This window comes from Electrona antarctica (genome assembly GCF_951216825.1).
Source record: "Electrona antarctica genome assembly, contig: scaffold_398, whole genome shotgun sequence".
In the NCBI taxonomy this organism is placed as follows: domain Eukaryota; kingdom Metazoa; phylum Chordata; class Actinopteri; order Myctophiformes; family Myctophidae; genus Electrona; species Electrona antarctica.
In genome coordinates, this window is record NW_027637498.1 from 13,382 (window position 1) to 32,931 (window position 19,550).

The 19,550-nt window shown below is 44.9% G+C and overlaps 1 pseudogene across 1 annotated transcript; it reads left to right on the plus strand.

The window, feature by feature from the left end:
• Positions 1-213: 213 nt before the first annotated feature.
• On the plus strand, positions 214-19,261 carry LOC306918888 (phosphate-regulating neutral endopeptidase PHEX-like; annotated as a pseudogene). Its single transcript, XR_013792562.1, has 8 exons — positions 214-270; positions 674-835; positions 3,119-3,202; positions 4,422-4,648; positions 9,197-9,265; positions 9,554-9,671; positions 17,922-18,005; positions 19,166-19,261. The product of XR_013792562.1 is annotated as a phosphate-regulating neutral endopeptidase PHEX-like (transcript).
• The last annotated feature ends 289 nt before the right edge of the window (positions 19,262-19,550 follow it).

Consider the following 19,550-nt stretch of genomic DNA (forward strand, 5'->3'; position numbering starts at 1 on the left):
GGTTGTTTTGGGGACAAGTCTCCAAAACACGTGGGAAAACTTAACCCTTGCACTTCTGTCTGTCTGTCTGTCTGTCTGTCTGTCTGTCTGTCTGTCTGTCTGTCTGTCGGGCGGGCGGGCGGGCGGGCGGGCGGGCGGGGGGCGAGCGCCCCGGCCCGGTGTCTTTACAACCCGAAATGACCAATCACAAACCTTCCCTTTCTTTTCTCACAGTGTCCCAACGGACCAATCAGGAGGACTTCTGTGTGAGCCCAGAATGCATCGAGGCAGGTAGGCAGCGGCTGATTGGTTGGTTGGTTGGTTGTGGTCATCAGTCACGTCACGTTTCACTGGAAACCCCTCGGCAAATAACAGCGCCCTCTGCTGTTTGTTCTCTTCGAATTTTGATTTGACTGATTTGATCTTCGCTCGCTGTGTTCTCGGACACTACGAGCGCCGTGTCCGTGGTTTTGATCATCCATCATCATTGGTCCGTTGTGTTACTGCATCATCATTGGTCCGTTGTGTTACTGCATCATCATTGGTCCGTTGTGTTACTGCATCATCATTGGTCCGTTGTGTTACTGCATCATCATTGGTCCGTTGTGTCACTGCATCATCATTGGTCCGTTGTGTTACTGCATCATCATTGGTCTTCGGTGAACTGTCCCCCCCCCCCCCCCTCCTCCCCCAGCGGGGTCCATCCTCAGTAAGGTGGACCGCTCCGTTAACCCGTGCGATGACTTCTACGGCTTTGCGTGCGGCGGCTGGCTGAGCGCCAACCCCATCCCCGAAGACTCCTCCTCCTTCGGCATCTACCCCTGGCTGCGGCAGCACGTTGACATGCGCCTCAAAGGTACGGAGGGGTGTGTGTGTGTGTGTGTGTGCTGTGTGTGTGTGTGTGTATGCGCGTGCGTGTGTATATACGTATGGTCATGAAGTGTTCCTACTCTATATATGGTCATGAAGTGTTCCTACTCTATAAATGGTCATGAAGTGTTCCTACTCTATATATGGTCATGAAGTGTTCCTACTTTATATATGGTCATGAAGTGTTCCTACTCTATATATGGTCATGACGTGTTCCTACTCTATATATGGTCATGAAGTGTTCCTACTCTATATATGGTCATGAAGTGTTCCTACTTTATCTATGGTCATGAAGTGTTCCTACTCTATATATGGTCATGACGTGTTCCTACTCTATATATGGTCATGAAGTGTGGGTCAAAATGAGTTTTCCCCGATGGGTGGCTGGCATCTCCCTTAGAGATAGGGTGAGAAGTTCACCTCCTTAGAGATAGGGTGAGAAGTTCACCTCCTTAGAGATAGGGTGAGAAGTTCACCTCCTTAGAGATAGGGTGAGAAGTTCACCTCCTTAGAGATAGGGTGAGAAGTTCACCTCCTTAGAGATAGGGTGAGAAGTTCACCTCCCTTAGAGATAGGGTGAGAAGTTCACCTCCTTAGAGATAGGGTGAGAAGTTCACCTCCTTAGAGATAGGGTGAGAAGTTCACCTCCCTTAGAGATAGGGTGAGAAGTTCACCTCCCTTAGAGATAGGGTGAGAAGTTCACCTCCTTAGAGATAGGGTGAGAAGTTCACCTCCTTAGAGATAGGACACGCAAGAGAGACTCGGAGTAGAGTCGCTGCTCCTTCGCCTGGAAAGGAGTCAGCTGAGGTGGTTCTGGCATCTCGTTAGAATGCCTCTCGGGCGTCTCCCTAGGGAGGTCCTTGAGGCACGTCCCACTGGGAGGAGACCCCGGGGCAGACCCAGGAACAGATGGATTATATCTCCACTGGGAGGAGACCCCAGGGCAGACCAAGGACCAGATGGATTATATCTCCACTGGGAGGAGACCCTGGGGCAGACCAAGGACCAGATGGATTATATCTCCACTGGGAGGAGACCCTGGGGCAGACCAAGGACCAGATGGATTATATCTCCACTGGGAGGAGACCCCAGGGCAGACCAAGGACCAGATGGATTATATCTCCACTGGGAGGAGACCCCGGGGCAGACCAAGGACCAGATGGATTATATCTCCACTGGGAGGAGACCCTGGGGCAGACCAAGGACCAGATGGATTATATCTCCACTGGGAGGAGACCCCAGGGCAGACCAAGGACCAGATGGATTATATCTCCACTGGGAGGAGACCCCGGGGCAGACCAAGGACCAGATGGATTATATCTCCACTGGGAGGAGACCCCGGGGCAGACCAAGGACCAGATGGGAGGTTTACATCTCCACACTGGCCCTGGAACGCCTCGGGATCCCCCAGGAGGAGGTCACTAATGTTGCTCTGGGGAGGGAAGTGTGGAGCTCTCTGGTGGAACCGTTGCCCCCACGACACGATTCGGGATAAGCGGTTGAAGATGGATGGATGGATGGATGTTGTTTGATTATGTGATCACAATAAATGCTTGTCACTGATATCCTTTTGCTAAGAAACTAAGGCCCTTTCCCAATTCCTTTTTTAACCCTACCCCTCAGCCCTTGCCCCTTCCCCTTGCCCCATAATGAGTGTCAAGGGGTAGGGAGATAAATCATCCCCCTAGGAATTGGAACATCCCTAAATATTGAACGTCCCTTGTAGATATTGATATGTGATATAATATATTGATATACAACCTGTTCTCAGAAAATAGCTGATCTGCAAGCTCACTATAGGCCAGTGGTTCCCAAACTTACAGGCCATTTATAGTCATACTTACAGGCCATTTATAGTCATACTTACAGGCCATTTATAGTCATACTTACAGGCCATTTATAGTCATACTTACAGGCCATTTATAGTCATACTTACAGGCCATTTATAGTCATACTTACAGGCCATTTATAGTCATACTTACAGGCCATTTATAGTCATACTTACAGGCCATTTATAGTCATACTTACAGGCCATTTATAGTCATACTTACAGGCCATTTATAGTCATACTTACAGGCCATTTATAGTCATACTTACAGGCCATTTAGCGTCATACTTACAGGCCATTTTCAAAACTCCATTCCTTGAGACTTTATTTTTCTGTTCTAGCTCGTTTTGACCCGGAAGCTCTTTAGTGAATCAATGTCTCCTTGTTTCTCATCTTGTCTCCTTGTTCCTCATCTTGTCTCCTTGTCTCCTTGCTCCTCAGAGCTTCTAGAAGCTCCGTCTGAGGTTGATGAGTTGGAGGCGGTGACCAAAGCCAAGGTTCTCTACCGGTCCTGCATGAATGAATGTGAGTCCCACGCACGCGCGCACGCACGCACGCGCACGCACGCACGCGCGCACGTGCGCACACACATGCATACACAAACACAGACACATGGACATTTAGCTGAATCGCGGGTCGGCAGTAAATTAGTTGTGTAAGTGAAATAGGCAGAAAAAGTCTCATTTGGTTCAACTCTGTCACGTGTGTGTGTGTGTGCGTGTGCGTGTGCGTGTGCGTGTGCGTGCGTGCGTGCGTGCGTGTGCGTCCGTGTGTGTGTCTGTGCGTGTCCATGTGTGTGTGTGTGCGTGTCCATGTGTGTGTGTGTGTGTGTGCGTGCGTGTCCATGTGTGTGTGTGTGTGCGTGTCCATGTGTGTGTGTGTGTGTGTGTGTGTGTGTGCGTGTCCATGTGTGTGTGTGTGTGTGTGCGTTTCCATGTGTGTGTGTGTGCGTGTCCATGTGTGTGTGTGTGTGTGTGTGCGTGTCCGTGTGTGTGTGTGTGTGTGTGCGTGCGTGTCCATGTGTGTGTGTGTGTGTGCGTGTCCATGTGTGTGTGTGTGTGTGTGTGTGTGCGTGTCCATGTGTGTGTGTGTGTGTGTGTGTGCGTGTCCATGTGTGTGTGTGTGCGTGTCCATGTGTGTGTGTGTGTGTGTGTGTGTGCGTGTCCATGTGTGTGTGTGTGTGTGTGTGTGCGTGTCCATGTGTGTGTGTTTGTGTGCGTGTCCATGTGTGTGTGTGTGTGTGTGCGTGTCCATGTGTGTGTGTGTGCGTGTCCATGTGTGTGTGTGTGTGTGTGTGCGTGTCCATGTGTGTGTGTGTGTGTGTGTGTGCGTGTCCATGTGTGTGTGTTTGTGTGCGTGTCCATGTGTGTGTGTGTGCGTGTCCATGTGTGTGTGTGTGTGTGTGCGTGTCCATGTGTGTGTGTGTGCGTGTCCATGTGTGTGTGTTTGTGTGCGTGTCCATGTGTGTGTGCGTGTCCGTGTGTGTGTGTGTGCGTGTCCATGTGTGTGTGTGTGTGTGTGCGTGTCCATGTGTGTGTGTGTGTGCGTGTCCATGTGTGTGTGTGTGCGTGTCCATGTGTGTGTGTGTGCGTGTCCATGTGTGTGTGTGTGCGTGTCCATGTGTGTGTGTGTGTCCATGTGTGTGTGTGTGCGTGTCCATGTGTGTGTGTGTGCGTGTCCATGTGTGTGTGTGTGTCCATGTGTGTGTGTGTGCGTGTCCATGTGTGTGTGTGTGCGTGCACAGCCATCCTAGAGCAGCTGGACACCAAGCCCATCCTGAAGACCCTGAAGGAGGCGGAGTTCCGCTGGCCCGTGCTGGGGGAGGGGCTTGGAGGGGCGTGGCAGTGGTTGCCCGGGCGATGGGACCTGCTCACCTCATTGGCCGAGATGAGGAGGCAGCACAGCAAGAGCGTTCTGATTCGCCTGTACGTCGCCCCCGACGACAAGAACTCCTCCCACTACGTCCTCAAGGTCAGTTTATCCCATTCAGTACAGGAAACGTTTTGGGTGTTTTTTAAGCATTATGTTATACTTTAGCTGTTGAAAAATCAGATCTACAAGCTCGTAGCGCGGCACAGAGTGCTTGTAGATCTGCTATTTTTGAAAAATCGTGAAAATGTACCTCAAATCTTTGAATATTTCAGAGTTTCCGTTACATATCTTCAGATGGGGGTTGGCAGACGATTACAGATAATCTTTGGGGACCTCGACATGAAATATTGAGAACCACTGATACAGAAACATGAGGGTTTTTCAGAAAAAAATACATTTTTTTAAATGTCGACATCAGGCCAAAATGGCTCAATGCCGTAGCGTCATTCATGTCTCCTCCTGCTATAGTGAACATCTCTCCTCCTGCTATAGTGAACATCTCTCCTCCTGCTATAGTGAACATCTCTCCTCCTGCTATAGTGAACATTCATCTCTCCTCCTGCTATAGTGAACATCTCTCCTCCTGCTATAGTGAACATCTCTCCTCCTGCTATAGTGAACATCTCTCCTCCTGCTGTAGTGAACATCTCTCCTCCTGCTGTAGTGAACATCTCTCCTCCTGCTATAGTGAACATCTCTCCTCCTGCTATAGTGAACATCTCTCCTCCTGCTATAGTGAACATCTCTCCTCCTGCTATAGTGAACATCTCTCCTCCTGCTATAGTGAACATTCATCTCTCCTCCTGCTATAGTGAACATCTCTCCTCCTGCTATAGTGAACATCTCTCCTCCTGCTATAGTGAACATCTCTCCTCCTGCTATAGTGAACATCTCTCCTCCTGCTATAGTGAACATCTCTCCTCCTGCTGTAGTGAACATCTCTCCTCCTGCTATAGTGAACATTCATCTCTTCTCCTGCTATAGTGAACATCTCTCCTCCTGCTATAGTGAACATTAATCTCTTCTCCTGCTGTAGTGAACATCTCTCCTCCTGCTATAGTGAACATCTCTCCTCCTGCTGTAGTGAACATCTCTCCTCCTGCTGTAGTGAACATCTCTCCTCCTGCTATAGTGAACATCTCTCCTCCTGCTGTAGTGAACATCTCTCCTCCTGCTATAGTGAACATCTCTCCTCCTGCTATAGTGAACATCTCTCCTCCTGCTGTAGTGAACATCTCTCCTCCTGCTATAGTGAACATCTCTCCTCCTGCTATAGTGAACATCTCTCCTCCTGCTATAGTGAACATCTCTCCTCCTGCTGTAGTGAACATCTCTCCTCCTGCTATAGTGAACATCTATCCTCCTGCTATAGTGAACATCTCTCCTCCTGCTGTAGTGAACATCTCTCCTCCTGCTATAGTGAACATCTCTCCTCCTGCTATAGTGAACATTCATCTATGCCCTGCTGTAGTGAACATTCATCTCTCCTCCTGCTATAGTGAACATCTCTCCTCCTGCTATAGTGAACATCTCTCCTCCTGCTATAGTGAACATCTCTCCTCCTGCTGTAGTGAACATCTCTCCTCCTGCTATAGTGAACATCTCTCCTCCTGCTATAGTGAACATCTCTCCTCCTGCTGTAGTGAACATCTCTCCTCCTGCTATAGTGAACATTCATCTCTCCTCCTGCTGTAGTGAGCATCTCTCCTCCTGCTGTAGTGAACATCTCTCCTCCTGCTATAGTGAACATCTCTCCTCCTGCTGTAGTGAACATCTCTCCTCCTGCTGTAGTGAACATCTCTCCTCCTGCTGTAGTGAACATTCATCTATGCCCTGCTGTAGTGAACATCCATCTCTTCTCCTGCTATAGTGAACATCTCTCCTCCTGCTATAGTGAACATTCATCTCTTCTCCTGCTATAGTGAACATCTCTCCTCCTGCTATAGTGAACATTCATCTCTTCTCCTGCTATAGTTAACATCTCTCCTCCTGCTATAGTGAACATTCATCTCTTCTCCTGCTATAGTGAACATCTCTCCTCCTGCTATAGTGAACATTCATCTCTTCTCCTGCTATAGTGAACATCTCTCCTCCTGCTATAGTGAACATCTCTCCTCCTGCTATAGTGAACATCTCTCCTCCTGCTATAGTGAACATCTCTCCTCCTGCTATAGTGAACATCTCTCCTCCTGCTATAGTGAACATTCATCTCTTCTCCTGCTATAGTGAACATCTCTCCTCCTGCTATAGTGAACATCTCTCCTCCTGCTATAGTGAACATCTCTCATCCTGCTATAGTGAACATCTCTCCTCCTGCTATAGTGAACATCTCTCCTCCTGCTATAGTGAACATCTCTCCTCCTGCTATAGTGAACATCTCTCCTCCTGCTGTACTGAACATCTCTCCTCCTGCTGTAGTGAACATCTCTCCTCCTGCTGTAGTGAACATCTCTCCTCCTGCTATAGTGAACATCTCTCCTCCTGCTGTAGTGAACATCTCTCCTCCTGCTGTAGTGAACATCTCTCCTCCTGCTGTAGTGAACATCTCTCCTCCTGCTGTAGTGAACATCTCTCCTCCTGCTATAGTGAACATCTCTCCTCCTGCTATAGTGAACATCTCTCCTCCTGCTATAGTGAACATCTCTCCTCCTGCTATAGTGAACATCTCTCCTCCTGCTATAGTGAACATCTCTCCTCCTGCTATAGTGAACATCTCTCCTCCTGCTATAGTGAACATCTCTCCTCCTGCTGTAGTGAACATCTCTCCTCCTGCTGTAGTGAACATCTCTCCTCCTGCTGTAGTGAACATCTCTCCTCCTGCTGTAGTGAACATCTCTCCTCCTGCTGTAGTGAACATCTCTCCTCCTGCTATAGTGAACATCTCTCCTCCTGCTATAGTGAACATCTCTCCTCCTGCTATAGTGAACATCTCTCCTCCTGCTATAGTGAACATCTCTCCTCCTGCTGTAGTGAACATCTCTCCTCCTGCTATAGTGAACATCTCTCCTCCTGCTGTAGTGAACATCTCTCCTCCTGCTGTAGTGAACATCTCTCCTCCTGCTGTAGTGAACATCTCTCCTCCTGCTGTAGTGAACATCTCTCCTCCTGCTATAGTGAACATCTCTCCTCCTGCTATAGTGAACATCTCTCCTCCTGCTATAGTGAACATTCATCTCTCCTCCTGCTATAGTGAACATCTCTCCTCCTGCTGTAGTGAACATCTCTCCCCCTGCTGTAGTGAACATCTCTCCTCCTGCTGTAGTGAACATTCATCTCTCCTCCTGCTGTAGTGAACATCTCTCCTCCTGCTATAGTGAACATCTCTCCTCCTGCTGTAGTGAACATCTCTCCTCCTGCTGTAGTGAACATCTCTCCTCCTGCTGTAGTGAACATCTCTCCTCCTGCTGTAGTGAACATCTCTCCTCCTGCTATAGTGAACATCTCTCCTCCTGCTGTAGTGAACATCTCTCCTCCTGCTGTAGTGAACATCTCTCCTCCTGCTGTAGTGAACATCTCTCCTCCTGCTATAGTGAACATCTCTCCTCCTGCTATAGTGAACATCTCTCCTCCTGCTATAGTGAACATCTCTCCTCCTGCTATAGTGAACATCTCTCCTCCTGCTATAGTGAACATCTCTCCTCCTGCTATAGTGAACATCTCTCCTCCTGCTATAGTGAACATCTCTCCTCCTGCTATAGTGAACATCTCTCCTCCTGCTATAGTGAACATCTCTCCTCCTGCTATAGTGAACATCTCTCATCCTGCTATAGTGAACATTCATCTCTCCTCCTGCTATAGTGAACATCTCTCCTCCTGCTATAGTGAACATCTCTCCTCCTGCTATAGTGAACATCTCTCCTCCTGCTATAGTGAACATATCTCCTCCTGCTATAGTGAACATCTCTCCTCCTGCTATAGTGAACATCTCTCCTCCTGCTATAGTCAACATCTCTCCTCCTGCTATAGTGAACATCTCTCCTCCTGCTGTAGTGAACATCTCTCCTCCTGCTATAGTGAACATCTCTCCTCCTGCTATAGTCAACATCTCTCCTCCTGCTATAGTGAACATCTCTCCTCCTGCTATAGTGAACAGAAGCCCAGGCTGTCAGTATGAAGTCATTCTGGTACCATAAATCTCAAGGACGGGTGTTTCAAACATTGTTTTATCGTTTATCCCATTCTGGGCAGGAACCTCTTTTGGTGTTTTTTTAAGCATTATGTTTTACTTTAGCTATTGAAAAATAGCAGACCTACAAGCTCGTAGCGCGGCACCGAGTGCCGCGCTACGAGCTCTTAGGTCTGCTATTGTAGGTTGGGTGGTCCCTGGAACAACATATTTTCAGATGGGGGTCGGCGGACAAATACATATAATTCTGGGGGTCGTTGACATGAGAATGTTTGAGAACTACTGACGTAGAAACATGACCTTTATCAGAAAACTGGCATGATTTAGAAGACATTTGTAGAATCGTCCTCAGGTCTAAATGGGTTAATTGTGTGTGTATATATGTGTGTATATATGTGTGTATATGTGTGTGTATATATGTGTGTGTATATGTGTGTGTATATGTGTGTATATATATGTGTGTGTATATGTGTGTGTATATATGTGTGTATATATATGTGTGTATATGTGTGTGTCCTCAGCTGGACCAGGCCTATCTGTCTCTGTCGTCAAGAGAAGATTACATCACCAACACCTCATCAGCCAGAGCTGTGAGTCCCTCCTCTCCTCTCCTCTCCTCTCCTCTCCTCTCCTCTCCTCTCCTCTCCTCTCCTCTCCTCTCCTCTCCTCTCCTCTCCTCTCTCTCTCTGTGTGTCAGTATCGCACGGCCCTTCTCTCCCTAACCCTCTCTCTCTCTCTCTATCTCTCTCTCTCTCTCTCTCTCTCTCTCTCTCTCTCTCTCTCTCTCTCTCTCTCTCTCTCTCTCTCTCTCTCTCTCTCTCTCTCTATCTCTCTCTCTCTCATGGTGGACTCTCTCTCCCTCTCTCTCTGTGTGTCAGTATCGCGCGGGCCCTTCTCTCTCTCATGGTTGACGTGGCGGTAATGCTGGGCGCTCCAGAGTCGACCGCGCAGACGGAGATGGAAGACGCGCTGGCCTTCGAGACCCGGCTGGCTCACGTAACAATAAACACGTTTCTATTTCAGTTTTAGTCATTATAGTCTCTTGAATTGTTTTCATTTAGTTTTAGTCACATTTTAGTCACCTGGTATTTTAGTCGACTAAATCTACAGTTGATTTAGTCGACTAAAATGTGTTTTGGCGGGCCTTGATGCCGTCGTAATGACTGTTTTTTGAAAAAAGCCGATCTACAAGCTCACAACGCGTCACGCTGCAACGTGTTGCTTTGGAGTTGGCCAAACTGCAAGTGCACATTTGTGTGAGGAGTCTGCTGTAAACACAACACCAGATATATAGCTAGATAGCTGTAAACACAACACCAGATATATAGCTAGATAGCTATAAAACACAACACCAGATATATAGCTAGATAGCTATAAACACAACACCAGATATATAGCTAGATAGCTATAAACACAACACCAGATATAGCTATAAACACAACACCAGATATAGCTATAAACACAACACCAGATATATAGCTAGATAGCTATAAACACAACACCAGATATATAGCTAGATAGCTATAAACACAACACCAGATATAGCTATAAACACAACACCAGATATAGCTGTAAACACAACACCAGATATATAGCTAGATAGCTATAAACACAACACCAGATATAGCTATAAACACAACACCAGATATATAGTTAGATAGCTATAAACACAACACCAGATATAACTATAAACACAACACCAGATATATAGCTAGATAGCTATAAACACAACACCAGATATAGCTATAAACACAACACCAGATATATAGTTAGATAGCTATAAACACAACACCAGATATAACTATAAACACAACACCAGATATATAGCTAGATAGCTATAAACACAACACCAGATATAGCTATAAACACAACACCAGATATATAGTTAGATAGCTATAAACACAACACCAGATATAGCTATAAACACAACACCAGATATAGCTATAAACACAACATCAGATATATAGCTAGATATCTATAAACACAACACCAGATATAGCTATAAACACAACACCAGATATATAGTTAAATAGCTATAAACACAACACCAGATATATAGCTAGATAGCTATAAACATAACACCAGATATAGAGCTAGATAGCTATAAACACAACACCAGATATATAGCTAGATAGCTATAAACACAACACCAGATATAGAGCTAGATAGCTATAAACACAACACCAGATATAGAGCTAGATAGCTATAAACACAACACCAGCTACAGTATATAGCTAGATAGCTATAAACACAACACCAGATATATAGCTAGATAGCTCTATAAACACAACACCAGATATAGAGCTAGATATCTATAAACACAACACCAGATATATAGCTAGATAGGGCGGCTGTGGCTCAGGAGGTAGAGCAGGTCTTCCAATGATCCATGGGTCGGCGGTTCTAATCCCGGCTCCTCCTGTTCACATGTCGAAGTGTCCTTGGGCAAGACACTGAACCCTACATTGCCTCCAATGAGTCGGTCGGTGTGAGCTCGCCACCATTGGTGTGTGAATGTGGGAAGTGAGGACGCTGGCGTCGACTGTTCGCCGCTTCACCTCCCAATGTATGAATGAATGAACCATTGTAAAGCGCTTTGAGTAGGCACGTAGTGCATAGAAAAGCGCCATAAAAATGCAATTCATTATAGCTATAAACACAACAGGAGATATATAGCTAGATAGCTATAAACACAACAGGAGATATATAGCTAGATAGCTATAAACAAAACACCAGATATATAGCTAGATAGCTATAAACACAACACCAGATATGTAGCTAGATAGCTATAAACACAACACCAGATATATAGCTAGATAGCTATAAACACAACACCAGATATATAGCTAGATAGCTATAAACACAACACCAGATATATAGCTAGATAGCTATAAACACAACACCAGATATATAGCTAGATAGCTATAAACACAACACCAGATATATAGCTAGATAGCTATAAACACAACACCAGATATATAGCTAGATAGCTATAAACACAACACCAGATCACAACACTGGTATCTGTATCGACTAACACATAAATGGTGGTATCGGTATCGGTATCGACTAACACATAAATGGTGGTATCGGTATCGGTATCGACTAACACATAAATGGTGGTATCGGTATCGGTATCGACTAACACATAAATGGTGGTATCGGTATCGGTATCGACTAACACATAAATGGTGGTATCGGTATCGGTATCGACTAACACATAAATGGTGGTATCGGTATCGGTATCGACTAACACATAAATGGTGGTATCGGTATCGACTAACACATAAATGGTGGTATCGGTATCGGTATCGACTAACACATAAATGGTGGTATCGGTATCGACTAACACATAAATGGTGGTATCGGTATCGACTAACACATAAATGGTGGTATCGGTATCGGTATCGACTAACACATAAATGGTGGTATCGGTATCGACTAACACATAAATGGTGGTATCGGTATCGGTATCGACTAACACATAAATGGTGGTATCGGTATCGACTAACACATAAATGGTGGTATCGGTATCGGTATCGACTAACACATAAATGGTGGTATCGGTATCGGTATCGACTAACACATAAATGGTGGTATCTGTATCGGTATCGACTAACACATAAATGGTGGTATCGGTATCGGTATCGACTAACACATAAATGGTGGTATCGGTATCGACTAACACATAAATGGTGGTATCGGTATCGACTAACACATAAATGGTGGTATCGGTATCGACTAACACATAAATGGTGGTATCTGTATCGGTATCGACTAACACATAAATGGTGGTATCGGTATCGGTATCGACTAACACATAAATGGTGGTATCTGTATCGGTATCGACTAACACATAAATGGTGGTATCTGTATCGGTATCGACTAACACATAAATGGTGGTATCTGTATCGGTATCGACTAACACATAAATGGTGGTATCTGTATCGGTATCGACTAACACATAAATGGTGGTATCTGTATCGGTATCGACTAACACATAAATGGTGGTATCGGTATCGGTATCGACTAACACATAAATGGTGGTATCGGTATCGACTAACACATAAATGGTGGTATCGGTATCGACTAACACATAAATGGTGGTATCGGTATCGACTAACACATAAATGGTGGTATCTGTATCGGTATCGACTAACACATAAATGGTGGTATCGGTATCGGTATCGACTAACACATAAATGGTGGTATCTGTATCGGTATCGACTAACACATAAATGGTGGTATCGGTATCGGTATCGACTAACACATAAATGGTGGTATCGGTATCGACTAACACATAAATGGTGGTATCTGTATCGGTATCGACTAACACATAAATGGTGGTATCTGTATCGGTATCGACTAACACATAAATGGTGGTATCGGTATCGGTATCGACTAACACATAAATGGTGGTATCGGTATCGGTATCGACTAACACATAAATGGTGGTATCGGTATCGGTATCGACTAACACATAAATGGTGGTATCGGTATCGGTATCGACTAACACATAAATGGTGGTATCGGTATCGACTAACACATAAATGGTGGTATCGGTATCGGTATCGACTAACACATAAATGGTGGTATCGGTATCGACTAACACATAAATGGTGGTATCGGTATCGACTAACACATAAATGGTGGTATCGGTATCGACTAACACATAAATGGTGGTATCGGTATCGGTATCGGTATCGACTAACACATAAATGGTGGTATCGGTATCGACTAACACATAAATGGTGGTATCGGTATCGACTAACACATAAATGGTGGTATCGGTATCGACTAACACATAAATGGTGGTATCGGTATCGACTAACACATAAATGGTGGTATCGGTATCTGTATCGGTATCGACTAACACATAAATGGTGGTATCGGTATCGACTAACACATAAATGGTGGTATCGGTATCGACTAACACATAAATGGTGGTATCGGTATCGGTATCGACTAACACATAAATGGTGGTATCGGTATCGACTAACACATAAATGGTGGTATCGGTATCGACTAACACATAAATGGTGGTATCGGTATCGGTATCGGTATCGACTAACACATAAATGGTGGTATCGGTATCGACTAACACATAAATGGTGGTATCGGTATCGACTAACACATAAATGGTGGTATCGGTATCGACTAACACATAAATGGTGGTATCGGTATCGGTATCGGTATCGACTAACACATAAATGGTGGTATCGGTATCGACTAACACATAAATGGTGGTATCGGTATCGGTATCGACTAACACATAAATGGTGGTATCGGTATCGACTAACACATAAATGGTGGTATCGGTATCGGTATCGACTAACACATAAATGGTGGTATCGGTATCGACTAACACATAAATGGTGGTATCGGTATCGACTAACACATAAATGGTGGTATCGGTATCGGTATCGACTAACACATAAATGGTGGTATCGGTATCTGTATCGACTAACACATAAATGGTGGTATCGGTATCGGTATCGACTAACACATAAATGGTGGTATCGGTATCGGTATCGACTAACACATAAATGGTGGTATCGGTATCGACTAACACATAAATGGTGGTATCGGTATCGACTAACACATAAATGGTGGTATCGGTATCGGTATCGACTAACACATAAATGGTGGTATCGGTATCGGTATCGACTAACACATAAATGGTGGTATCGGTATCGGTATCGGTATCGACTAACACATAAATGGTGGTATCGGTATCGACTAACACATAAATGGTGGTATCGGTATCGGTATCGACTAACACATAAATGGTGGTATCGGTATCGACTAACACATAAATGGTGGTATCTGTATCGGTATCGACTAACACATAAATGGTGGTATCGGTATCGGTATCGGTATCGACTAACACATAAATGGTGGTATCTGTATCGGTATCGACTAACACATAAATGGTGGTATCTGTATCTGTATCGACTAACACATAAATGGTGGTATCTGTATCGGTATCGACTAACACATAAATGGTGGTATCGGTATCGGTATCGACTAACACATAAATGGTGGTATCGGTATCGGTATCGACTAACACATAAATGGTGGTATCGGTATCGGTATCGACTAACACATAAATGGTGGTATCGGTATCGGTATCGACTAACACATAAATGGTGGTATCTGTATCGGTATCGACTAACACATAAATGGTGGTATCGGTATCGACTAACACATAAATGGTGGTATCTGTATCGGTATCGACTAACACATAAATGGTGGTATCGGTATCGACTAACACATAAATGGTGGTATCGGTATCGGTATCGACTAACACATAAATGGTGGTATCGGTATCGGTATCGACTAACACATAAATGGTGGTATCTGTATCGGTATCGACTAACACATAAATGGTGGTATCGGTATCGGTATCGACTAACACATAAATGGTGGTATCGGTATCGGTATCGACTAACACATAAATGGTGGTATCGGTATCGGTATCGACTAACACATAAATGGTGGTATCGGTATCGGTATCGACTAACACATAAATGGTGGTATCGGTATCGGTATCGACTAACACATAAATGGTGGTATCGGTATCGGTATCGACTAACACATAAATGGTGGTATCGGTATCGGTATCGGTATCGACTAACACATAAATGGTGGTATCGGTATCGGTATCGACTAACACATAAATGGTGGTATCGGTATCGGTATCGACTAACACATAAATGGTGGTATCGGTATCGACTAACACATAAATGGTGGTATCTGTATCGACTAACACATAAATGGTGGTATCTGTATCGGTATCGACTAACACATAAATGGTGGTATCGGTATCGGTATCGACTAACACATAAATGGTGGTATCGGTATCGGTATCGACTAACACATAAATGGTGGTATCGGTATCGGTATCGGCTAACACATAAATGGTGGTATCTGTATCGACTAACACATAAATGGTGGTATCGGTATCGACTAACACATAAATGGTGGTATCGGTATCGGTATCTGTATCGACTAACACATAAATGGTGGTATCGGTATCGGTATCGACTAACACATAAATGGTGGTATCGGTATCGACTAACACATAAATGGTGGTATCGGTATCGGTATCTGTATCGACTAACACATAAATGGTGGTATCGGTATCGGTATCGACTAACACATAAATGGTGGTATCGGTATCGGTATCGACTAACACATAAATGGTGGTATCGGTATCGACTAACACATAAATGGTGGTATCGGTATCGACTAACACATAAATGGTGGTATCGGTATCGACTAACACATAAATGGTGGTATCGGTATCGGTATCGGTATCGACTAACACATAAATGGTGGTATCGGTATCGACTAACACATAAATGGTGGTATCGGTATCGACTAACACATAAATGGTGGTATCGGTATCGACTAACACATAAATGGTGGTATCGGTATCGACTAACACATAAATGGTGGTATCGGTATCGACTAACACATAAATGGTGGTATCTGTATCGACTAACACATAAATGGTGGTATCGGGATCGGTATCGACTAACACATAAATGGTGGTATCGGTATCGGTATCGACTAACACATAAATGGTGGTATCGGTATCGGTATCGACTAACACATAAATGGTGGTATCGGTATCGACTAACACATAAATGGTGGTATCGGTATCGGTATCGACTAACACATAAATGGTGGTATCGGTATCGACTAACACATAAATGGTGGTATCGGTATCGACTAACACATAAATGGTGGTATCGGTATCGGTATCGGTATCGACTAACACATAAATGGTGGTATCGGTATCGACTAACACATAAATGGTGGTATCGGTATCGGTATCGGTATCGACTAACACATAAATGGTGGTATCGGTATCGGTATCGACTAACACATAAATGGTGGTATCGGTATCGGTATCGGTATCGACTAACACATAAATGGTGGTATCGGGATCTGTATCGGTATCGACTAACACATAAATGGTGGTATCGGTATCGACTAACACATAAATGGTGGTATCGGTATCGGTATCGACTAACACATAAATGGTGGTATCGGTATCGGTATCGGTATCGACTAACACATAAATGGTGGTATCGGTATCGGTATCGACTAACACATAAATGGTGGTATCGGTATCGGTATCGGTATCGACTAACACATAAATGGTGGTATCGGTATCGGTATCGACTAACACATAAATGGTGGTATCGGTATCGGTATCGGTATCGACTAACACATAAATGGTGGTATCGGTATCGGTATCGACTAACACATAAATGGTGGTATCGGTATCGACTAACACATAAATGGTGGTATCGGTATCGACTAACACATAAATGGTGGTATCGGTATCGGTATCGACTAACACATAAATGGTGGTATCGGTATCGGTATCGGTATCGACTAACACATAAATGGTGGTATCGGTATCGGTATCGACTAACACATAAATGGTGGTATCGGTATCGGTATCGACTAACACATAAATGGTGGTATCGGGATCGGTATCGACTAACACATAAATGGTGGTATCGGTATCGGTATCGACTAACACATAAATGGTGGTATCGGTATCGGTATCGACTAACACATAAATGGTGGTATCGGTATCGGTATCGGTATCGACTAACACATAAATGGTGGTATCGGTATCGACTAACACATAAATGGTGGTATCGGTATCGGTATCGACTAACACATAAATGGTGGTATCGGTATCGGTATCGACTAACACATAAATGGTGGTATCGGTATCGACTAACACATAAATGGTGGTATCGGTATCGGTATCGACTAACACATAAATGGTGGTATCGGTATCGACTAACACATAAATGGTGGTATCGGTATCTGTATCGACTAACACATAAATGGTGGTATCGGTATCGACTAACACATAAATGGTGGTATCGGTATCGGTATCGACTAACACATAAATGGTGGTATCGGTATCGGTATCGACTAACACATAAATGGTGGTATCGGGATCGGATCGGGAACGAAACAAGTGTATCAGGACATCCCTAGTTGTGGTTGTGTTGTTGCTGACATGGTTGTGTTGTTGCTGACATGGTTGTGTTGTTGCTGACATGGTTGTGTTGTTGCTGACATGGTTGTGTTGTTGCTGACATGGTTGTGTTGTTGCTGACATGGTTGTGTTGTTGCTGACATGGTTGTGTTGTTGCCGACATGGTTGTGTTGTTGCTGACATGGTTGTGTTGTTTTTCTGTGTTTCTACAGATCCTCATTCCGTACGAGAACAGAACCAGTGAGAGCATGTACAATAAGTACAGTCTGTCCCGTCTACAGAGGGCCATTCCACAGGTATACTAACTAGTACTAACTAGTACAGTCTGTCCCGTCTACAGAGAGCCATACCACAGGTACTAACTAGTACTAACTAGTACTAACTAGTACAGTCTGTCCCGTCTACAGAGAGCCATACCACAGGTACTAACTAGTACTAACTAGTACTAACTAGTACAGTCTGTCCCATCTACAGAGAGCCATACCACAGGTACTAACTAGTACTAACTAGTACTAACTAGTACAGCCTGTCCCGTCTACAGAGATTACATACAAAGTCAATACAAAGACTACAAGGTGATTACATACAAAGCCAATACAAAGACTACAAGGTGATTACATACAAAGCCAATACAAAGACTACAAGGTGATTACATACAAAGTCAATACAAAGACTAGAAGTTGATTGATGTGTGTGTGTGTGTGCGTGTGTGTGTGTGTGTGCGCGCGCGTGCGTTGCTTGCGTGCGTGCGTGCGTGCGTGCGTGCGTGCGCGCGCACGTGCGTGTGTGTGTGTGTGTGCGCGGGGGTAATGACAGAGAGCATGACATCAACGTCTCCCTGACCTCGCCAGCCTCGTGACAGCAGTGTGACTTCATAAAGAACACACACACACACACACACAGACACACACACACACACACACACACACACACACACACACATCAAAGGCCTTTGATGTGTGTGTGTGTGTGTGTGTGTGTGTGTGTGTGTGTGTGTGTGTGTAGTTCGACTGGACTATGTTCAGATCTACAAGTCCATTCATGCTCTCTTCTCTCTGCAGTCTGATTGGCTGAACTGTGTCCTCTCTGCAGTCTGATTGGCTGAACTGTGTCCTCTCTGCAGTCTGATTGGCTGAACTGTGTCCTCTCTGCAGTCTGATTGGCTGAACTGTGTCCTCTCTGCAGTCTGATTGGCTGAACTGTGTCCTCTCTGCAGTTTGATTGGCTGAACTGTGTCCTCTGCAGTCTGATTGGCTGAACTGTGTCCTCTGCAGTCTGATTGGCTGAACTGTGTCCTCTCTGCAGTTTGATTGGCTGAACTGTGTCCTCTGCAGTCTGATTGGCTGAACTGTGTCCTTTCTGCAGTCTGATTGGCTGAACTGTGTCCTCTCTGCAGTCTGATTGGCTGAACTGTGTCCTCTGCAGTCTGATTGGCTGAACTGTGTCCTCTCTGCAGTCTGATTGGCTGAACTGTGTCCTCTCTGCAGTCTTATTGGCTGAACTGTGTCCTCTGCTGTTTGATTGGCTGAACTGTGTCCTCTCTGCAGTCTGATTGGCTGAACTGTGTCCTCTCTGCAGTCTGATTTGGCTGAACTGTGTCCTCTGCTGTTTGATTGGCTGAACTGTGTCCTCTCTGCAGTCTGATTGGCTGAACTGTGTCCTCTGCAGTTTGATTGGCTGAACTGTGTCCTCTGCAGTCTGATTGGCTGAACTGTGTCCTCTCTGCAGTTTGATTGGCTGAACTAAATGTCCTCTCTGCAGTTGATTGGCTGAACTAAATGTCCTCTCTGCAGTTTGATTGGCTGAACTAAATGTCCCCTCTGCAGTTTGATTGGCTGAAC